The following is a 24159-nucleotide window of genomic DNA, read 5'->3' as shown; positions in this document are numbered from 1 at the left end:
AGATGTTTTTCTGGAACTCTCTGGCTTTTTCCATGATCCAGCAGATGTTGGCAATTTGATCTCTGGTTCCTCTGCCTTTTCTAAAACCAGCTTGAACATCAGGAAGTTCACAGTTCATGTATTGCTGAAGCCTGGCTTGGAGAATTTTGAGCATTACTTTACTAGCATGTGAGATGAGTGCAATTGTGTGGTAGTTTGAGCATTCTTTGGCATTGCCTTTCTTTGGGATTGGAATGAAAACTGACGGTCCTGTGGCCACTGCTGAGTTTTCCAAATTTGCTGGCATATTGAGTGCAGCACTTTCACAGCATCATCTTTCAGGATTTGAAACAGCTCAACTGGAATGCCATCACCTCCACTAGCTTTGTTCATAGTGATGCTTTCTAAGGCCCACTTGACTTCACATTCCAGGATGTCTGGCTCTAGATGAGTGATCACACCATCGTGATTATCTGGGTCATGAAGATCTTTTTTGTATAGTTTTTTTGTGTATTCTTGCCACCTCTTTTAATATCTTCTGCTTCTGTTAGATCCAGACCATTTCTGTCCTTTATCGAGCCCATCTTTGCATGAAATGTTCCCTTGTTATCTCTAATTTTCTTGGAGAGATCTCTAGTCTTTCCCATTCTGTTGTTTTTCTCTATTTCTTTGCATTGGTTGCTGAAGAAGGCTTTCTTATCTCTTCTTGCTATTCTTTGGAACTCTGCATTCAGATGCTTATATCTTTCCTTTTCTCCTTTGTTTTTCACCTCTCTTCTTTTCACAGCTATTTGTAAGGCCTCCTCAGACAGCCATTTTGCTTTTTTGCATTTCTTTTCCATAGGGATGGTCTTGATCCCTGTCTTCTGTACAATGTCACGAACCTCATTCCATAGTTCATCAGGCACTCTATCTATCAAATCTAGGCCCTTAAATCTATTTCTCACTTCCACTGTATAATCATAAGGGATTTGATTTAGGTCATACCTGAATGGTCTAGTGGTTTTCCTTACTTTCTTCAACTTAAGTCTGAATTTGGTAATAAGGAGTTCATGATCTGAGCCACAGTCATCTCCTGGTCTTGTTTTTGTTGACTGTATAGAGCTTCTCCACCTTTGGCTGCAAAGAATATAGTCACTCTGATTTCGGTGTTGACCATCTGGTGATGTCCATGTGTAGAGTCTTCTCTTATGTTGTTGAAAGAGGGTGTTTGTTATGACCAGTGCATTTTCTTGGCAAAATTCTATTAGTATTTGCCCTGCTTCATTCCACATTCCAAGGCCAAATTTGCCTGTTACTTCAGGTGTTTCTTGACTTCCTACTTTTGCATTCCAGTCCCCTATAAGGAAAAGGACATCTTTTTTGGTGTTAGTTCTAAAAGGTCTTGTAGGTCTTCATAGAACCGTTCAACTTCAGCTTCTTCAGCATTACTGGTTGGGGCATAGACTTGGATTACTGTGATAGTGAGTGGTTTGCCTTGGAAGTGAACAGAGATCATTCTGTCGCTTTGAGATTGCATCCAAGTACTGCATTTCGGACTCTTTTGTTGACCATGAGGGCTACTCCATTTCTTCTGAGGGATTCCTGCCCACAGTAGTACATATAACGGTCATCTGAGTTAAATTCACCCATTCCAGTCCATTTTAGTTCACTGATTCCTAGAATGTCAACGTTCACTCTTGCCATCTCTTATTTGACCACTTCCAATTTGCCTTGATTCATGGACCTGACATTCCAGGTTCCTATGCAATATTGCTCTTTACAGCATCGGACCTTGCTTCTATCACCAGTCACATCCACAGCTGGGTATTGTTTTTGCTCTGGCTCCATCCCTTCATTCTTTCTGGAGTTATTTCTCCACTGATCTCAAGTAGTGTGTTGGGCACCTACTGACCTGGGGAGTTCCTCTTTCAGTATCCTATCATTTTGCCTTTTCATACTGTTCATGGGGTTCTCAAGGCAAGAATACTGAAGTGGTTTGCCATTCTCTTCTCCAGTGGACCACATTCTGTCAGATCTCTCCCCCATGACCCGCCCGTCTTGGGTTGCCCCGCGGGCATGGCTTGGTTTCATTGACTTAGACAAGGCTGTGGTCCTAGTATGATTAGATTGAGTAGTTTTCTGTGAGTATGGTTTCAGTGTGTCTGCCCTCTGATGCCCTCTTGCAACATCTACCATCTTACTTGGGTTTCTCTTACCTTGGGCGTGGGGTATCTCTTCACGGCTGATCCAGGAAAGTGCAGCCGCTGCTCCTTACCTTGGATGAAGGGTATCTCCTCACTGCCACCTTCCTGACCTTCAACGTGGGATAGCTCCTCTAGGCCCTCTTGTGCCCACGCAGCCACCACTCCTTGGACGTGGGGTTGCTCCTCCCAGCCGCCGCCCCTGGCCTTGGGCACAGGGTAGCTCCTCTGGGCCGCCGCCCGTGACCTTGGATGCGGGCTGGCTACTCCCAGCCACCCCTGACCTCGGACACAGGAGTCAAACATGACCAAAGCAACTCTGCGTGCATAGACACAAACTTTTTTTGCCTGTGGCAGATCTGCCCCAATGAGAGTTGAGCGTGAAGGTGGTGCAGCTGCTTGGCTTGTGGGGACCATGGTCGCACCAAGTGTGCAGGGACATGGACTGCCTCTGCCATAGGAATTATGACCATATCAGAGTCTTTTTTTTGAGCCTCTTGTAGCTGGTGATCAGAAGTCCTCTTTGGCCAGTCTTTCTCTGTTGCTGTGCCGGTTCAGGCACTTAGAATGCTCCCTTGCCTGGGGTCCTTCTCTGTTGTTTAGCACTCAAGCACATAGAGTGGCCACCCTGGCTGGGGTCCTACTCTGTAGCTCAGCGTGTCAGGCACTTAAAGGGGCACCCTGGGTGGAGTCCTACTCTGTAATTAAGGGCGTCAGGCGTTTGATGGGGCAGCCTCTCTTTTGTTCAGCTGTGGATGCTGGCTTGTGGGGAGAGAGAGGCTATGGTGATGGCCTTTGCATGATTCAGCAGTATCACCTTGCTTCCATGGCTGCCTGGCTTTCCTTCCCTGGCATTTCCTACATCGCCTAGATCCATTTCTCCACAGTCAACAGCAGCCCTCGCCCTGGGATTGCCCATAGTCCCTAAACTCAAGCTCCCAGCCGCTGCACCTTCCAGGGGACCTGCGTCCCTGTATGGGGTATGTATGGCTGTGGTAAGGACTGTCTGATTCTTGTTCCATTTGCGCTGTCATAGATCAGCTGTTTCACTCTCAGCCTTAAATGCTTCCCCTCTGACCCTGACAATTGCCCCGCTGTGGGGATCGGCCCCTGCTTCAGCTCCCCCACCCCTGGGGGCAGGTCCAGTCCTACCAACATGCCTGCTTTTCCCCCTAGTGCCTTCATCCTACCCAGTTTTGCTTGGTTCTATGTATTCTTTTCTGCTGGCCAGGTACTCCTGTCTGCTGTCAGCTGGTGTTCTGCATGCACTTCTGGGTCTGAAGATGTGTTCCTGATGTATCCATGGGAGAGATGCACTCCACATCCACTTACTTCTTTGCCATCTTTGATAACCCAAAATATCTTAGTAATTTTTGACTGATTGTAGGTTTTTGCTTAATTGTGACTAAGAGTATAAAATATCAGGAAGACAATAGTAGCATTTCTTCTTTAGTTAGATCTGCTAACTCAGTCACTTCAGTCTTATCAAATTAAATTAATTAGCCACATTTTAGGACACGGGAAAATCAACTCTAGGAGGATCTTCTACTTCCAGTCTGAACTTCTACAACAAATTAAGGTTTTACTGTTAGGTAATTTGTAGATCGTCTCCACAAAAGCCTGTCGTGACTAAAGTCACAATGATGGTGGTTTTATGGTAAATGGAGATGCCATATATATATATATATATATATATATATATATATAAATTTATTTCACAATCAAAACCAACAACCTGTGAGACAGTATTCTAGTATACCTTCATTATGACCGTTTTCTTAGATCATTATTTTATGAGCTATTTATGAAGATCTGTGGTAATTCAAATCCTGTGGATTTTGCTCTTGTTGTATTTGTTTCCTCAACCTTTTAAATTTAAACTGCCTCAAATTTACTGCTGTTGTAAAGACTCAGAATACTTCCACCTGCCAGAGAGTATCATTAGTTTGTTCAAAGTGACCTTGATTTTCTTGGGAAAGAATACTATACTGATGAAATGTTTTTTCTAGGTTTCCACAGCTGCTTATGAGAGCCTGTGGTAAAAGAAAAAAATTTAGATTGATGTATTTACTTTTTAAGGTAGAGAGAATGTAAATAGTGTTGCATGAGTTTTAGTTTCATAACACTTGCACTCTCCAACTCAATTATTTAAATACAAATAAAAGTGAATTCCTTCAATATTGGTACAAAGCTAAATGCTTGATTGAATAAACAGACATGAACAGACTTCTTAGGAAAATAAATGAGATGAAATGGCATTGAGGCAAGCCAACAAATCCCCACAAAATTATAGACTGTTCGAGCTTGTACTTCCCTTTAAAAACTAGCTTTCAGATAAATAAACTGATAACTAGATAGTATAAGTGATTTGCCCAAAATTATACAAGTAGAAGATTCTAAGGGATTGTTTTGAGGCTTCAACAATTTGTGTGCCAATAAACAACTACATAACTGAAGTGTATTTCAACATTTAGAAGGCTGAGTGGTAAACTTTGTTATTAACACTTCTATAGGTTGTTACTCCAGACTAAGTGTAGGAAATCTCTTCTGTGCCAATACTTGACTTAAGAAGACCACTTATTTACAAATGGCCACCTAGCCAAGGATTTACTATTTCTGTGCAGCCACTGACTTCAGAATGGTCTTCTCTCTGCCCCCTTGACACTATTCTTCATTCTTCATTCCCTTTTCCAGGTTCCACAATTTATTATTTGCTAATTCATCTCTATGGGCCTCAGTTTCCTCATTTGTAGAATGTGAGATGAATACGAGAAAACTCCCAAAGGGTTGTTCTTAAAATGAACCATGAGCACGGATGTAAAGTGTTTGGCATCTTGTCTGGAGCAACATGGAGCAAAATTCTAGGACTGATCTTATTTAAAAGGCAACCTAACTCTGTTAAGAATTTCTCATTTATATTTTTCCATGTTTACTTTTTCCCTATGAGGGGGAAAAGAAATAGTTGTCAATAAAGCATGCAGAATCTTGTTATTTTCCTTTATTATGACAGTGTTTTCCTTCTTCACCTATTCAATTAGTTAAATGAACATGAATCAAAGGAGAGAAAGGAGAGAAAAATATTTTTTGTGTGACTATTGTGTTGGATTTTTCCTTTTAGTGGCTTTGAACACAACAAGTGGAGTTACCTCTCTTAATTCAAAACATGATTCTTTCCCACAGTTCAGTTCAGTCGCTCAGTCGTGTCCAACTCTTTGCGACCCCATGAATCGCAGCATGCCAGGCCTCCCTGTCCATCACCAACTCCCGGAGTTCACTCAGACTCACGTCCATTGAGTCAGTGATGCCATCCAGCCATCTCATCCTCTGTCGTCCCCTTCTCCTCCTGCCCCCAATCCCTCCCAGCATCAGAGTCTTTTCCAATGAGTCAACTCTTCACATGAGGTGGCCAAAGTACTGGCTTTCAGCTTTAGCATCATTCCTTCCAAAGAAATCCCAGGGCTGATCTCCTTCAGAATGGACTGGTTGCATCTCCTTGCAGTCCAAGGGACTCTCAAGAGTCTTTTCCAACACCACAGTTCAAACACATCAATTCTTTGGCGCTGTGCCTTCTTTACAGTCCAACTCTCACATCCATACATGACCACAGGAAAAACCGTAGCCTTGACTAGACGGACCTTAGTCGGCAAAGTAATGTCTAGTGAGTGTGTATAACTGTGGTACCATGATGTCTGTTTTTTCTCTTTCAAGTAACCTCATTTCTTTATAAATTTATCATATTTATCACATTTTATAACAATTTTGTAAATTTAAATTACTGTTATTGACAAAATAGTTATTCAAAATAATGAGATAAGAATTTATATAACTCCAAGTTAGAACTTATTAGAACTTTTAAATTGGATGACTTATCCTATCAGTGACTCCCATCCTCTTGATTTCAGCCTCTCTGCTTGGGTTTGGAACTAGGGAAGGAAAAAATTGTGACCAATTCAAAGTTACGTTTATTAATCTTGAACATAGCCGAGTCTGAAACTCAGCTAGATCAAAACTAAAATAACCTTTACAGCCTATTCATTGCTATGACTAATTTAAAAAAAAATTGTCAACCACTTTAGGAGACTATTCCCTACATCTTCGCCTTTGTTGGGAACTCCCTATGCCAACATTGTCTGATGTACAGTGGAGCCCAGTCAGCTTTGTGAGAAACACGTGACCAGGAAGGATGAGAATCCAAGAACAACATGGCAATGAAGGACCAGTGATCAGTCAGAATTTTCCATACCAATTTGAAACAAGGCCAACAGAGCTACATGATTTAGAGCTACGATGGCTGTTGTAAGCCATGTGAAATTTTGTGAGAAATGCTAGACCAGTGTGAACTAAGAAGTAGGAGACATACCAAGAAAGGAGCAGTGAGAAATAATGTGACTCCAGAGAGATGGAAAGAGTGGCTCCTTCAGGTCTTGACAGCTTCACAATGCATGACTCATTTCCACAAGGCTCCTTGTGCTTTTCCCCCATGTCTCTTCAGTAAATTTCCTCTTTGCTATAGTCTGAATGTTTGTGCCTCCTCAGTTCAGTTCAGTTCAGCCGCTCAGTCGTGTCCAACTCTTTGCGACCCCATGAATCACAGCATGCCAGGCCTCTCTATCCATCACCATTCCTAGTCCCTCCAAAATTAATATGTTGAAATCCTACCCCCACCCCCACCACGGTGATAGTATTAGGAAACAGAGCTTTTGAGGGTGATTAGGTCATGAGGGCAGAGCCCTCTTGAATGAAATTGGTGCCCTTATATAACTGGTTCCAGAAAGATCCCTGCTCCCCTTTTGCCATCTAAGGATACAACAACAAGAAGAAGCCTTAGACTCAGATGAGGTCCCTCACTCTGCTAGCACCCTGGTCTTGGATTTCCATCCTCCAGGATATTGAGAAATAACTTTCTGTTGTTTACTAGTCACTAGGCTGTGGCATTTTTTTAATAGAAGCCCAAGTGGATCAGGACACTGTTCATGTCTATGAATTTCTCTTTCTTACCTTCAAAGAAGCTTCTGCTACTGCTCTTGGTGATACACTTTGCAAAGTGATGTAGTATATAGCCTGTGAATGCAGGGTCATTTCAAAAAGACACTCTGGGTCTATGTTGTTGGCACAGTGATTTAAATGTCCTACTCAGTGGTTTTAATCACACAGTTTAATTGCTTGAATATCAGCAAAGTCTGATGATACTTTCTCAGGGATTGACTCTTAGAGTTAAGTAATAGTCTCAGGGTTTTTTTTTGCAAATATTACCAATATGGTATTGAGAGACTTGCATCATATAACAGAGTGGCGCAAAATGAGAGTAATTTCCTATCTCCACTTGGCTTTGGTATTAAATACAAAAAGCTAACTCTGAAAGAATGTACTTCTATTACTCAGACATTCTTTTAAACTGATTATAATGCCAAATCAGAGACATAAATGTTTAATAAATTTAAAATATATTCTTAGTGCAGTGCTAAATTTGATACAAGTATCACATCTTTCACTTCTGGACTCTCCCCATTGCCTATAGGGTAAAATCTAGATAGCATGGCACAGGTACCATAAATACATCCTTAACATACATTTTCAGACTCAGCACTCTCACCCTGGTCACTCTCTAAGCTACAATCACAAAGAAGAACTTGCTACTTGAACAAAACCCCATGCTTGTGATTTGAATGTTCTAATACTATCAAACTAAACAGCTAGGCAAATCATATTTCCTACCTTCTCAGTCTCAAGCATGGAGATACACAGAGGCCAGCATTTGGGAGTAAAATAAAATACAGGGAGATCAAAGACTTTAGAGAAATATAACATCCGGTGTTTGTGGTTTGCAAGAAGAGTGATTCACTTGGGCTGCACAGCAAGGTTATTGGAGACCTTAAAGGAAGAAAAGGGATGGCAGGCTGAACGGACACAAATATTTTCTTGCTCTTCTTTAAAGACTCTCAGTTCAGTTCAGTTCAGTCGCTCAGTCATGTCCAAATCTTTGCGACGCCATGGACTGCAGCACGCCAGGCCTCCCTGTCCATCACCTCCCAGAGTTTACTCAAACTCATGTCCATTGAGTCAGTGATGCCATACAACCATCTCATCCCCTGTTATCCCCTTCTCCTCCCAACTTCAATCCCTTCCAGCATCAGGGTCTTTTCAAATGAGTCAGCTCTTCGCATCAGATGGCCAAAGTATTGAAGTTTCAGCTTCAGCATCAGTCATTCTAATGAATATTCAGGACTGATTTCCTTTAGGATGGACTGGTTGGATCTTCCTGAAGTCCAAGGGACTCTCAAGAATCTTATCCAACACCACAATTCAAAAGCATCAATTCTTTTGCACTCAGTTTTGTTTATAGTCCTACTCTCACATCCATACATGATTACTGGAAAACCCATAGTCTTGATTAGATGGACCTTTGTTGGCAAAGTAATGTCTCTGCTTTTCATTATGCTCTCTAGGTTGGTCATATCTTTTCTTCCCAGGAGCAAGTGTCTTTTAATTTCACAGCTGCAGTCACCACTTCCAGTGATTTCGGAGCCCCCCCCAAAATAAAGTCTGTCACTGTTTCCATTGTTTCCCCATCTATTTGCCATGAAGTGACGGGACTGGACGCCATGATCTTAGTTTTCTGAACGTTGAGTTTTAAGCCAGCTTTTCACTCTCCTCTTTCACTTTCATCAAGAGGCTCTTTAGTTCTTCCTTACTTTCTGTCATAAGGGTGGTGTCATCTACATATCTGAGGTTATTGATATTTCTCCCAGCAATTTTGGTTCCAGCTTGTGCTTCATGCATTCCAACGGTTCTCATGATGTACTCTGCATATAAGTTAAATAAGCAGGGTGACAATATACAGTCTTGACGTACTCTTTTTCCTATTTGGAACCAGTCTATTATTCCATGTCCAGTTCTAACTGTTAGAGACACGAAAAGAAAAGGTTCTTTCTAGTGACTGACTAAACTCACCTAAAACACTTTTAAAAAATCTCATTTCTTTTGTCTGATACAGAGAAATCTCTAACAAAATTTGAGGATAAATTTTTTTTTATGGTATCAGTATTGTCAATTCCTGGAATTGATATGTGGCATGAGATTGGAAGTCTCAGAGTCTGTAGCTTTTTCTTTTCAATGATTACATGTGGGTTTCTTTTTCATTTTCTTTTATTTTTTAATTTTAATTTTTACTTTATTTTACTTTACAATACTGTATTGGTTTTGCCATACATCGACACGAATCCACCACGGGTGTACATGAGTTCCCAAACATGAACCCCCCTTCTGCCTCCCACCCCACACCATCCCTCTGGATCATCCCCATGCACCAGCCCCAAGCATCCTGTATCCTGCATCAAACATAGACTGGCGATTCGTTTCATTTTCTTATCTTTTCTCCTCCCTTTCTGTTCTGGGGGCTAAGAGCATGATTTCATTCTTTGCTGAAAAATCAGGTCTCACTATAGCCAGAAATACAGAAGGAAAAAGCATTTTATGATTCTTCCAGGATAAGTTTATGAAAAGAGGAGAGGCAACGTTTGAGGACTAACATAGGATAGAGGTCACAACTTCAGATTTCGCTTCTAACATGGAAAACAGAAATGCCAAGAGCTAAGCAAAGGGCTTTGGCTACCATGAGATTTGAGAACAAAGCCCATGGCAGAGGCCGTATTAATTTTCATTGGCCACTGGAGGTAGAGAGTATGAAGGTTCAACAGCAAAAGCACAGAGTTTTGGATTACGCATGGTGAAAACATATAGCAGTAAATTCATTTTTAAATAGAATTTTCCCTTTATATGTATTTTCTATTAATTTTTGACAACTAATATTCACAAATTGAGACCCTGGATAATGTTAAACTGAGAAGATCTTTTTTATCTTTTCTCTATCCCCTATCTTGGTAGAAAACATCGCATTTCTGGTCTTCAATGAGCATGTGATGTATCAGTGCAACAGGGCTAAATCTTAAGATTTTTATTTTTGTAAGATCTAAAGAACAAATCTCTTCCTGCTGGAAATACTACCTTGAAGAATTTTGTAAACTTGAAGATTCTGAGGACCATGTTGATGGTGACCATCAACATATGGGCTGCTTGTGAATTGTGACTTAAAACAAATAGACTGACAGATATTTCACCAGCAAAGACAGATTCATATGGGATCGTTAGAGAATTGCAATTCAGGGCGTGTAACTGTGGGTAGCCTTGTGCAAGTCCTCTGGCAAGGGAAGGAGAATGCTTTCATAGAGGGAGAAAAAAAAGTTTGGAGAACTATGGTTAACAAAGTGTCCATGCTTTCCATTGGTTGTGAGCCCTTAAGAAGAGACATTTTTTTCTTCATGCTGGACTCCACAACCCTCCTTGGATATGAGAGCTTCCCTTACTGACTCCCAGTTCTCACTGAGGTTTCTGATTATCGATTTCTTACATAATGAATCCTGCTTGGAAGAACAGAGAGCCCAGGAGATGAAAAAAGGGAGAGTGAGGCTTGATGACAAGGCTTAGATCCAGAAGCATTATAGTCTTTCTGCTATGAGGGATAGCACATTTTGTATTTTGATATAAGCCAATAGAGTTTAATTCCTGGCTGATGCCATCATTTTGTTTGAAATAATTGAGAACTTGCAATTTTTTATCATGAATGTTTTTGGTAGAGGACTAGTTTTCTGATAGTCTTTTAGTTTCTGTTAAATATTCAGATAATCAAAAATGGAATAATGTGAAGTTTGGGGTTGAATTCATCCAACCTTGGAAATATTGCAGATGCTGGTTGATGACTTTGGAGTTGTTGAAAAACAAATTAACATTCTACTAAGTTCCTAAAGTAGAACCTTTTTGCTGAGCTTTCCTGGTGGCTCAGATAATAAAGAATCTGCCTGCAATGTAAGAGACCTGGATTCGATCCCTGGGTTGCAGAAGGGACCCATTCTAGTATTCTTGCCTGGAGAATTCCATGGCCAGAGGAACCTGGTAGGCCACAGTCCATGGAGTCAAAGAGTCAGACACAACTGAGTGACTAACCCTTCCACTTTGCTGAGAATGAGAAAAATTGAAGGGAAGATAATTTTAGAATTTAGATGGTAATATCTTTTTATTAATTTAAAAGATGAATTAGCTTTAAATTTAGGTTTTTTTCTGTGAAATCTTAATAAAAAGGACTCTAGCTTGTGGCACTTTTATTTGTCTGGCATTACATTTAAACTAAGCCACCATTTGGTACACATTGAAAAACCTTCCCTAGAGAATGGGGTTGAACAATGTGACTAGGAACATTTTGAAATTTATAACACATTAGGGAATGATTTTTCAGTCTAGTATATGCTGAAACCTTAGAGATAACCTAATTAATGTCTGTACAGACACATTTCTGAGGCAAAAACAGAACTTTCCATCTCTCTTTTCCTGGCAATATCTACAAAAGAGGCTGTTGTAGATTTTAGGGGAGTGGATTTAAGAGGACTAGGACAGAATCACCTTGCTATACTTGGTATCTTAACCCAGTGAGCGAATCATAGGCTGGATGCTAAAACCTGGTGAGTGTAGGAGAGATGGGAGTTGTCAGCCTTTCTTCTCATACCTGGCTCACATCCTAGATTTCTGTTACTAATAATAGAAGTAAAATCTAATACGTGGGCCATACTATATATCAGGCATCATTATAAGTATACTTTATACATGCTCATTGATTTAATCCTCAGAAAAGCCTGATGAGGTGGATAATTTTTCTTATCCAAAACCATGCATGAGGAAAGAGTTTAGAAAGGCTAAGCAACTTATCCAAAGACCCACAGCTCATAAAAGGTAGAGTTGGGAACTGAATACAGGTGATCTGGTCTTTAAAGTTCTTGTACGTCTAAGGGTGAAAGGAGGTGCTAACCAAACTGGGGTACTGTGACTCTTGAGCTTTTTCTGGCACAGTGTAGTTTTATCCAGAAATAGGCACAAGGTCTTTCACATATCCTTGGGATCTCTCTCTTTCTAACTATCTATCTTGTCTCGCTCTCTCTCTCCCTCCCTGCCCCCACCTCTCTTCTCCCCAACCTCATTCCTTTTTTTTTCAATTTTTTTCTACCACTGAGACACTGGTCCCATTGTTAATATTTAATAGTAATGCAGAAATCCCCTCAGGCTTTAAGCTTAGACTCTCTGTGTATATTCTATGTGTCCATTAATCCTTTACCAGAAATGTACATTGATATCTTTTCAGATATGAGTTAAAAAGCCATTTGATCTCTATTCTGCTTGTGGTCTTTGTAACTATTTGGAGATCAGGTGGGATTGAATTATGAGTGATCGGCAGGGCAGGATTTAGGCTCTTTATGTTGTTCAGAGTTAACACCATCAAGTGGTATAAAAACATCACTTGATTTCTGTGTTATTAACTCACCTAACATTAATCAAGACTGTTAAAGGTTTACAACATGTGAAAAGTTACATTCATTGAGCATCAGACTGTGGGCCCTAGTTGAGTATGTAAAATATCCTAAAAATATCCTAAAGTATTTCTTGCACTTGAGTATATGAATATTTTTAAGTGGCACAGTGAGGGGTTCCTTGATTATTTTCATTTATTTTGCAGCTATGCCTTACTTGTTAATTAATGAAATTCCAAATGCATCTTTTTAAGAAGTTTTTTTTTTTCCTGTAATTTCATTGTCTAATGCTTAGAAAGGAGACTGTCCATTAGTGGCTCAGAGAGAACAACTTACATGTAACAGGCCAGAGATATAGAAATGCTAGCTGGAAAAGCAAACCAGATGATTACAGCCTCTGAGGTTTGGACTTCTTGAATCTGAAAGTAGTACCTGGGTTTCAAACCATTTAGATTGTATATAGTTAGTCAAAGATAATGATGTCCTGAAAAATGAAATATACTTACTATGTTACTAAGACTAACTGGATAATATTGGTGCCCATTAGTCAGAGACCCGGAGAAGGCAATGGCAACCCACTCCAGTACTCTTGCCTGGAAGATCCCATGGGTGGAGGAGCCTGGCAGGCTGCAGTCCATGGGGTCGCTGAGTCAGACATGACTGAGCGACTTCACTTTCACTTTTCACTTTCATGCATTGGAGAAGGAAATGGCAACCCACTCCAGTGTTCTTGCCTGGAGAATCCCAGGGATGGGGGAGCCTGGTGGGTTGCTGTCTATGGAGTCTCACAGAGTCGGACACGATTGAAGTGACTTAGCAGCAGAAGCAGTCAGAGACCACCAAAAGCACATCTGTAGTTAAATAAACTTGGTTTATTGATATTTGTTGCAGCAGAGACCTTATACCAAGGAAACCATGGGGTTCCTCAGTAAGAAGTGGTAGAAGTAACTTATTGTAGGATTTGGGCTTGTAATAGGTGATTTGGGGGCAGGTTCAAGGAAAATGTCAGAAAGAGTTATTCTGTGAGTGGATATCTTATCTCAAAAGCCAGACGGCTAGGCTAAAGCTGTAACTAGTTTAACATTTTAAAACTCACAGTCACTCTTGTCAACTGGGAGAGAGAAAAAATTGATCATCTTGTAATTTTTTTAGAGAAGTGTGTATCTGTGCTCAAATATGATTATGAACTGGTTTTGGTTTTATCTTACTTTCACCATTGTCACAATTCTCTGATGGTGGTTGATGTTTATATTTAGCAGAAGACCATGGGCTCAATGTGAGTAACAGGCCATCTCTGAGGACCCTGTGTTTTAGTCAGCTCTGGTTCTTATAACAAAATCCCATAAGCTGGTGACTTATAAATGAGAAAAGAGGCTCCATCTTTATAGCCTAATTACCTCTCACTTTCAAACACTACTATATGGGGTGTAGGGTTTCAATGTGTAAATTTTGGAGGCACACGTTCAGTTTGTTGTATCATCCTTCAAAGGATGAAGTATAACAAAAACAGAAACAGTGATAATTGATAGTTCCTTTTTAAGAAAAAATATTGGAGTTTGCTGTTTCTTTAGCTAAATGTATGGGGAAGTAAATGTTTTGCTTCAATGTGGGGAAAGAGCTACCATACTGAAGTTAGTTACTTCAAGTTAACCAAGTAGCCCTTTCCTTTAGAAAGCAGAATTTCTCCAGTTCTGAGCAAATATTCTTACATTCATCCTTTTCTATTCTTTAAACTAGGCAATGTTCACAAGCAGTAAGGCCACCATTTAAGCAAAATAATGGATAATAGAACTCTTCAGCAAATTGTAAAATATTCTGTCTCATTAAGGAAATCTGAACTCAGCAATGTAATATCCTGATATTCCAAAACTTAGTGAGCTTAATTGCTTGCAGTTTATTTCTTAAATCTCTAACTTTTCCATTTATGTAAGGAAAAATTGAAAAACTGCAATATTGAAATCCGTTTCATCACATATGATATGATTTACAATGCTGTTTATACTAGTTGAAGACATGAGTCAACGTAGACCAAGGTTTTCATTTAGCTTAAGGATCAAGTTTTTGCTGTCAAAATTCCATGTATCAGACAAGTATTTGGAACGTCTTCTAAAAACATTTATTTCAGTATTTAGGATCTTTACCTGGGAATTCAAAAATAATACAAAATAGAATAGGATTTTCCTGTAATTTGTTGAGCTGAATAATGAACTACTTTTTGCTGCATAAGACTAAGTTTAAGATTTCTTCCACCACAGCTCTTTTATTTTAATAGCTTTTAGCCAAGGTCATATTCAGGTCATATTCAAATCCATTATAGAACAACAGAATATATTGTTCTACTGAAAATCTATTTAGACATCTATCTGGGATTTTAGTCCTTCAATATAAAAAGGACTTTCTTTACTATTATATACAAAAGCAATATAAAGATGTGCTTAAACAATTGTCTATCCAGTAAAATGATCTAGAAAACTACCTACTATCATGTAATCATTTCACTGTGTGGAAATTTTTCTTTTGATTATAGTTAAGCTCATTGCATCGGTAGGATGTAGAATGGTACCTGACTCATGGTAGCTTGCTGAACTCACAGTGTCCAGATTCTGCAAGTGCAGAAAAATATATCATCCTAATAAGAAAAATGAGCCCCTCAGTTTCCTGGAGAGTCTATGCTTTGTCTAAAATGCTTCATTTCTTTTACGATTGTTGTAATTTTTCATTTGATTATATTGTGGGTTTTTCCCAGTAGGAGCACTATATCTTTAATAAAGCTATTGTGTTATAAGCTGCCTGAAGGGAGAGATTGCATCTAATATCTGCCAGTTTACTAGGGGTCCAAGAACAAAACTAGTTACAGGTAGATCCTCAAAAGATATTGCTTCACTTACTGAAAGGTAGCCTGGGCTATTGTTTGAATTCTATTTCTATTTCTATACTTGCATTCAGCAAATTCAGATGACTGTGTAAAATCCTGCTTTACTGAGCTTCAGATAGTCCTGGTTGGAGAGTGATTTTATCTCTTCATTCTCTTCATGATTAACTGTAAAATAGTTTAAATTTGGATCTTTTCCAGTCCTTCCTTAGGACCACAGGAAGGGCTATTATCTTGATTACTTGCAGTTGCAATTATAAAGACATGCTAAGCTACTAGAATCACAGATAACACAAACAAAATAAATTTAAGAACCCTAAAATTTATTATAATTTACAGATAAAACAATAGACCCAAGGAGAAGATAAACCATTTCTGCTAGGTTTTAGAATAGGCTTTAAAATGTGATCTAATTCTCTCAGATGAATTACGCTGTTTAGATACAAATATTTCACTACTGTTGACCCATTCTCCTTGAATATGCGCTATCCTTAGGGATTACCTGAAATAGGCGAGATTTTTTCACTATTAATGAAAGATACTAGTATAATATCAACATGACATTTTTAATGATACAAAGCATGTATCAAAAGGACATGGTTTCTCACAACTAGTATCATGTTGTGTTCTGCGTGTGCTCTCTGCTCAGTCGCTCAGTGTTGCACAACTCTTCGTGACCTTATAGACTGTAACCTACCAGGCTCCTCTGTCCACGGGATTTTGCAGGAAAGAATACTGGAGTGGGTTGCCATTTCTTCCTTCAGAGAATCTTTCTGACCCAGGGTTAGAGCCTGTATCTCCTATATCTCCTGCATCGGCAGGAGGATTCTTTACCACTGAGCTACCAGGAAGGCCTATAGGTAGTATTACTAGAGGCCAAGGTGATACAGGAAGCAGAGAGATGCGTACCAGTATATAGGATGACATTGATATATTAAAAAATAGACTATACTAATGAAAAAATCAAATGTATACTAATGAGAAAATCAAATGTATCAGAAAATGTATACAGAATATCAGAGAGCTAGAGTAAAATAGTCACAATTACCAATATAGGAAAGAATCTATAAAGGATAAACATAAGAGACTAAGAGGGAGGCCTGGCAGAGATCTGCAGTTTAGCTCTTCACTAGCATGGGAGCATGCATGCTTGCACAGTGCAGGGCAAACATTATAAAGGATGTTCTATCCTTATCAGCTACTTGAAGTAGACTTCTATTAGCTGCAGGCCAGCCAGTTCCTGACTTATGTGTCTGGTATAATGGGAAGCTGGTTTCCTGCTTACAAACTTCCCTATACCCGGAGTTACTTAACCTTCACCTATAGGCTCAGCTCTAGCCCAAGCTATTGGATGACTTTGGCCCAAGGGCGAAAAGTAGTAAAAAGGTCCACAGATTCATAGCTTGGCAGTTCTGCATCGAATTGGCTATATTACAGTGCTTCATTGCTAGAACCCTGCTCATGTTACATTCTATTATAATTCTGTCCAGTATATCTCTTTGCCTTATTCTTTGTGGCTCTGCTCAGTCTGGTAACCTGTGTCCATGGATTGGTTTTTGTCTTATTCTCATGAAATTAATTTTCAGTTAAAAGTAACTGAAAACTGAACATACACATTTGTTCCCATTACTGGAAGATTCAGGATAATTTGAGTTTTAGGGATTGTTAGCTTTAATGGCTCAAAGATATTATCAAGGACCTAATTGCTTTTCCCTTGCCTCTCTGTCAGCTTGCATCAGCTTAAGTCTAAGGCAAATAATTTAGTTCAGTGTTGCAATAAGTAAGTTCTGAGTTCTTAGTCACTTTACAGAGTAAAGATTCAATTCCTGCTTACATCATCATCTAATGTGAATGTTTCTGATTGAATATCCTTCTGTGTTGTCATTGAGGGACCAAGGGTCTTCCCAAAGTGTGGTTCCACTCTCTTCTGAGTCCTCAGAGTTTTCTGCTGCTGCTGCTGCTAAGTTGCTTCAGTCGTGTCCGACTCTGTGCGACCCCGTAGGTGGCAGCCCACCAGGCTCCCCTGTCCCTGGGATTCTCCAGGCAAGAACACTGGAGTGGGTTTCCATTTCCTTCTCCAATGCATGAAAGTGAAAAGTGAAAGTGAAGTTGCTCAGTCGTGTCCGACTCCTAGCGACCCCATGGACTGCAGCCTACCAGGCTCCTCCATCTGTGGGATTTTCCAGGCAAGAGTACTGGAGTGGGGTGCCATCGCCTTCTCCACAGTTAGGCAAAGGAGAGCACGGTGAAGGATACCTACTTAATATCATTTTCCTCAGAAGTGACACAAATACCTCAGTTTACGTTGGAGTCACTGTAGTTTAGTCACATGGATATATGATATCCTTAAGGACAGAGGGTGTATAGTCCCCTAAGAGGAACAGGAAACTGATTTTGGTGATCATTCTCTGCTATAGTTGACTTCTCAATAGAAAAGTAAAATGGCTGTAGCACCTCTCAGATTCACGTCCCACGAAACCTCATCCTCTACTGTAGAGTGGACTGGTTTCTGGCACCAAATCAAAAAAAGAATGAGAAAGCCTCTTCCCCCCAAACCCACAGCAGGGTATCACTTGCCTCTTATTAGCACAGAGAAAGTCTTAGGTCAATACTGAGCCAGACCCTTATGCTAGGCCAGGAAAATACCATGCATTGTTTCATATTCACACTAGAAACATAAAAAGAAATGGTTTACTTTTACCCCAGTCAACCCTTCCCCTGGAACTAGGAGTAAGTCAACTTCACCTGAAAGACGCTAACTTCATTTGAAAAGATTTGTCCTTATATTATGTCACTGGTAAGAAAGCAGAAGGAAGAATCTATATTGTTGTCTTCCCTTACAATGCATATACCTCAGTCTCTCTAGGATGGGTTTGTCCCAATCCTGCACCCTTGTGCATATCCAATCATCATGGGGCTTTAAATCAACCCTCAAGATTCCAGTTGAGAAATGGAGTATTTCCAGTACACAAGGATGTCATAGTCATCAGCGATTGCATCCCTCCAGTATAAGCTCCTGAGCCCTAAAGGCACTCAGGAAGGAGAAGAGTACCTGTGATCAGGCAGCCCCCAGACTGCAGCCACTCCCTACCGTGAGCCTCAAGGGAGCTCGGGAGCAAGCCGCACAGAATACTGGCCCCAGATAGCTGAGATACATATGAAAGGAATGATTTCAGTAAGCCCAGATTCTTGCATCTTCCCACACATAGAAAAGCGCTAAATTCCTTAACTTGAGATATCTAGTTTCCTTTAATTCACAATGATCTTTTGATGTTCAAACTACCTGCCTTTTGTTGCAAAACTTCTATATGGCCTGGTTTCTCCCCTCACCTCATCAGAGCAGTTCTCCCAGGGTTCCTTCAGATACTGTCTCCCAGGCTTCAAGTCCTAGAAAGTCCCACCAAATAAAGCGTAACTCTCAACTTTTAGACTGTGACTATTTAAGTCGACACAGCGTAAATGAACACTGTGTCTAAACTTCAGTGTACCTTGTATTTTATATTCTTTCAATGCCATGCTCTACTTCCTGGGAAAACATCTGCTTGTTTTCTATCAAAAGCATCTTCACCCCAAGTGCTCACCCTTCTAACTCTGTAAAGACAGTTTACTGACTGCCTTGGTAGATCTTTTCTGGCTCTAATCCTTGCTATCCCCAGTCTGGTCTGTCAGTTCACAATCTAGATGCCAGTACTGACATTCCAAGGAAGCTGGGATGAAGATTGATATCCTTGTCTCATGATTGAACTAACTGCAATGTGATAATCTCCAATTTTGATGGGGAGGAAGTAGAAAACAAGAAGAAAGAAGGCCGGAAGAGGACTTGAGGAACTGCGATGTGTTTATTTAATAATGGTACTTGCAGTTATTTTTGTGCTCTCACAGATGATGGGCCAGATAACTACATAAAAGTATTTTATTAATTTTTCATAGCAGCCCTATGTGATAGATACTCTATATTTTTTTATTTTATAGATGAGGAAATGGAAGCTTGGCATTGCTAAATATCTTCCTCAATGTTCAACATATGTAGGCCATGAGGGATGAAGCCAGCATATAAACCCAGATGCTGTAACTAGACAAAAGACAAAAATAAGGTAAAGTGAAACTCTAAAACTCAAGTGTACCAACTTCTCCATTTTGTCTGAAACTGAACCTTTTAAGATTTATTAAGGTAAAATTCTTTTTATTCATTTACTATTTTGACATAGTTAATATTTGAAGTTAATATTAGCACATAGTTAAACTGTATTAAGATATATAAGTAGTTGAAAAGATGAATTATACATAGGTGTCCTTAAGAAACTTCTTATCTGATATAAGAAAAGAATATATGAAATGTGATGTTAAAATATTTAAAACACAGTAAATTAAATAAAATATACTAGTGAGTTACAAAGAGTAAATAAGAGGTATGGAAAGAGCACTGGACAAAAGCTGCTTTTCTAAGACTCTTTGAGAAGAGAACAGCCTTGGGGTAGCACAGGGTCAAAGAATTGTTGTTACCTTTTTAATTTTAGGATTTAAGAAAGTTGAATAAATATAATTTCAGGTAAAAGAGCAAACAAAGGGAGAGCCTGAGGATGAAACAGAAAAGGCAGGGGAAAATTCAGTCACTTTTTGTTCCATGGCTTTATATAGACTGTTAATTATCTACAGAGATTGGTTCCTTCATGTGTTTTTCTTTGGCTATTGATTTTAATCTCCTTTGGATCTCAGGCTCAGAAAGTCAGGTGAATTAAACTCCTCAATTCATGCTACAGCAGCGTCACCCCTGGGTCTGCACAATGTCCTGCTCTTCCTTCAGTTACATTTTTAATTCCTCTTATCTCCCCTCCAAGTCCCTCCTCTCCAGTACTGCAAAGCCAACCATTTACATCAATTTAACATACTTCATTGTGTTGATGCAAGATTTATCTATATGTTGAAATTATGAAAATGATGTTGTTTTACATATTTCACTTTCTCTTTTGTTGTCTTTATCATTTGTTTTCCCCTCAGCGCTACATCTGTACAGTCAGTCTTGCATGGTGCTATGTGTTCTCCATTGCTTATATCTCCTGCATGAGACTCCTTGGTGTGTATTCCTCCAATTTTACCTTCAACTTTCCTAGTGGTGGGACCAGAGCGACTCCAGGCCTTCAGCTCCACAAATGTTACTGCAAAGAACATCCTGTAATGTATCATCTATAACTCAATGTGAGAATTTTCTTGGGAAAATAAATCCAGAGAAAAGTTATTGAATTCCTCAAAAAAAACAAACAAACTAGGATTTAGACTTAGAAAACATTGACTATATACATTAATTTATGGATAATTGATATTTTTATAATATTATCTCATCCAAGAGCATAAAATCTCCAAATTAATTTTTTTTCTATAAATGTTTACATATGTTTGATTCAGATCGTGTTTAGGATCTTAGTTTTTCTATTTTTGTACATAGTACCTTAGTTTTTATTATTGTTTAGTGATTATTCTGTTGTCAAAAAGTTCAGTGTGACTGATTTATATCCAGAAAATTTATTGAGCTCTCACTTCTTCAAATTAACTATTCTATTGATTTTTTTCCTGGTAGATAGTCATATAATCTATAAATAAGAAATATTCTCTTCCTTTTTAATACTTAAATGTCTTTTCTTTCATTATGGCTTGGACCTGGAATTCCAGCATTACAGTAAATCAGTGATAATAAACATTTTCTCTAGTCCTTGAATTTAAAAAGAGTGAGTACATCATTATTTCCTCCATTATATTCAATATTTGTCACAGTTTTTTTAATATAAAAAATTTAACAAGTTAAAAAGGTCTCCTTTTCTTCCTGGATTGCCAAAAATTTTCATCTTAAATATCAAATTTTTAATATTCATAATTTTATTATTCATTATTTCATTATTAATATAATATAAATATATTTATAATATTATATACCATTAATATATTTATTATTATTATCATTATTTATTTTATTATTTAGACCAGGGTTTGGCAAACTTTTTCAGCAAAAGGCCTGACAGTAAATATTTTAGGCTGCAGACTACATACAGTTTCTGTCACATATTAATTGTTTTTTGCTTGTTTCACTATTTAGAACCCTTAAAAAATGTTGAAGGACCATATAAAAAAGCTACAGGCTGGGTTTAGCCTATGGACTGTAGTTTATCAATTCCTACTTTAGATTTTTAATGTGATAAATTATAAGAACAAACTGATGCCAAAAATCCTTGAATACTGAAATTAACACTACTTGATTATGTCATACTATTTTTAAATGACATTTTGAATTTAATGACCTATTATTATATTTTGTTTCTAGGTTCATAAATGTAATAGACCTAAAATTATATTTTCTCATATAATATTTATGACTTTGAATCAGTATTCATAAGTCTAATATGAAATCTCACAGGACCATATGAAATCTCTACAAATAAGATGAACTATATAGCTTTCATACTTTTTTATAAAACAGTATTAACTAGTTATTTACATCTTGGCTATATTAAACTATAAACCAAATGGGCACAAAGTTTAATAAAAGGGGAATATTCTCATTAACATTGCAATCATTTAATACTTTTTGATCTATTTGAGTTCCATATTTTTCTTAAACCAATTTTTGGTATTTTTAATTTTTCTAAAACTTTATTCATGTGATCCAGTTTTCAGATTGGTTGGTGAATTTGAATGGTTTCTTGCTTTTCTTTTAATCTTTCTGTTTCAGTGGTGATTTCCTATTTCCACCTTGTAGTTGTTTATTTGCATCTTTTCCCTTTTTGCCCCCCCTTTCTCTCTCTTAATCACATTCACCAGCCATCTTATTAATCTTTTTGATGAATATGATTTTGAATTTGTTAATATTCTCTATTCGTTCTTTGTTTTATTTGTTCCTATTCTTGCCTTTATTTCCCACCTTCTTCTTTGAGTTCAGTTTCTTATTCTATTTCTAGCTTCTTGATTTGAATATTTAGCTTACAAATTGTACTTAACACCTGGTAAAAATATTTAAAAATATCAATATTCTCTAAGTATGGCTTTAATAGTTTGTGGATATATATATATATAATGCTGATATATAAACTATATAATGCACAATATGAATATATATAACTATTATGTATCTATACCAATTTGCAATTACCTATTACTTTTCATCACTAAATTGTAACTATCTTTATATTTCATTTATATTTTTCTAGCTTTGCCAAAGATTACTTAGGAATATGTTATTTAGTTTAAAAACATATGAGTTTTTCTTAGCTGCCTTTTTATTTATCTCTAATTTCACTTCATTTTAACAGAAGTAAATAGGACTGATCCTCTGGAATGTAGTCTCTTGTGGCCTAACACATATTCTATTTTTTTTAGTGTTAGATGTGTTATGGAAAAGGGTCTGTATTTAATGTTCATTGAGTAAAGCAGAATAAATGGAGAGAGAGATAGATATACATACTAGTTTAAGCTTATTAACTAGTTATTCACCTTTCACTATATTCTTTAAGTCTTCAACATTAATGTTTATTTTTGGTCTACTTGTTCTATCACTTTCTAAAAAGGCAAAATGGCTGTATGAGGAGGCCTTACAAATAGCTGTGAAAAGAAGAGAAGCAAAAAGCAAAGGAGAAAAGGAAAGATATACCCATTTGAATGCAAGTTCCAAAGAACAGCAAGGAGAGATAAGAAAGCCTTCCTCAGTGATCAATGCAAAGAAATAGAAGAAAACAACAGAATGGGAAAGACTAGAGATCTCTTCAAGATTATTAGAGATACCAAGGGAACATTTCATGCAAAGATGGGCTCAATAAAGGACAGAAATGGTATGGAACCAGCAGAGACAGAAGACATTAAGAAGAGGTGGCAAGAATGCATAGAAGAACTGTACAAAGCTATACAAAAAGATCTTCATGACCCAGATAATCACGATGGTGAGCCAGACATCCTGGAATGTGAAGTCAAATGGGTCTTAGGAAGCATCACTATGAACAAAGCTAGTGGAGGTGATGGAATTCCAGTTGAGCTATTTGAAATCCTAAAAGATGATGCTGAGAAAGTGCTGCACTCAATATGCTAGCAAATTTGGAAAACTCAGCAGTGGCTACAGGACTGGAAAAGATCAGTTTTCATTCCAATCCCAAAGAAAGGCAATGCCAAAGAATGCTCCAACTACCACACAATTGCACTCATCTCACACACTAGTAAAGTAATGCTCAAAATTCTCCAAGCCAGGCTTCAGCAATATGTGAACCATGAACATCTATTTCTGCTTTATTGACTATGCCAAAGCCTTTGATTGTGTGGATCACAATAAACTGTAGAAAATTCTGAAGGAGATGGGAATACCAGACCACCTGACCTGCCTCTTGAGAAATCTATATGCAGGTCAGGAAGCAACAGTTAGAACTGGACATGGAACAACAGACTGGTTCCAAATAGGAAAAGGAGTACATCAAGGCTGTATATATGTCACCCTGCTTATTTAACTTATATGCAGAGTACATCATGAGAAACGTTGGACTGGAAGAAACACAAGCTGGAATCAAGATCGCTGGGAGAAATATCAATAACCTCAGATATGCAGATGACACCAGCCTTATGGCAGAAAGTGAAGAGGAACTAAAAAGCCTCTTGATGAAAGTGAAAGAGGAGAGTGAAAAAGTTGGCTTAAAGCTCAACATTCAGAAAACGAAGATCATGGCATCTGGTCCCATCACTTCATGGGAAATAGATGGGGAAACAGTGGAAACAGTGGCTGACATTATTTTTGGTGGCTCCAAAA

The sequence above is a fragment of the Capra hircus genome, chromosome 6 (assembly GCF_001704415.2).
Source record: "Capra hircus breed San Clemente chromosome 6, ASM170441v1, whole genome shotgun sequence".
Classification (NCBI taxonomy): Eukaryota; Metazoa; Chordata; class Mammalia; order Artiodactyla; family Bovidae; genus Capra; species Capra hircus.
This window is presented reverse-complemented; position numbering follows the sequence as displayed.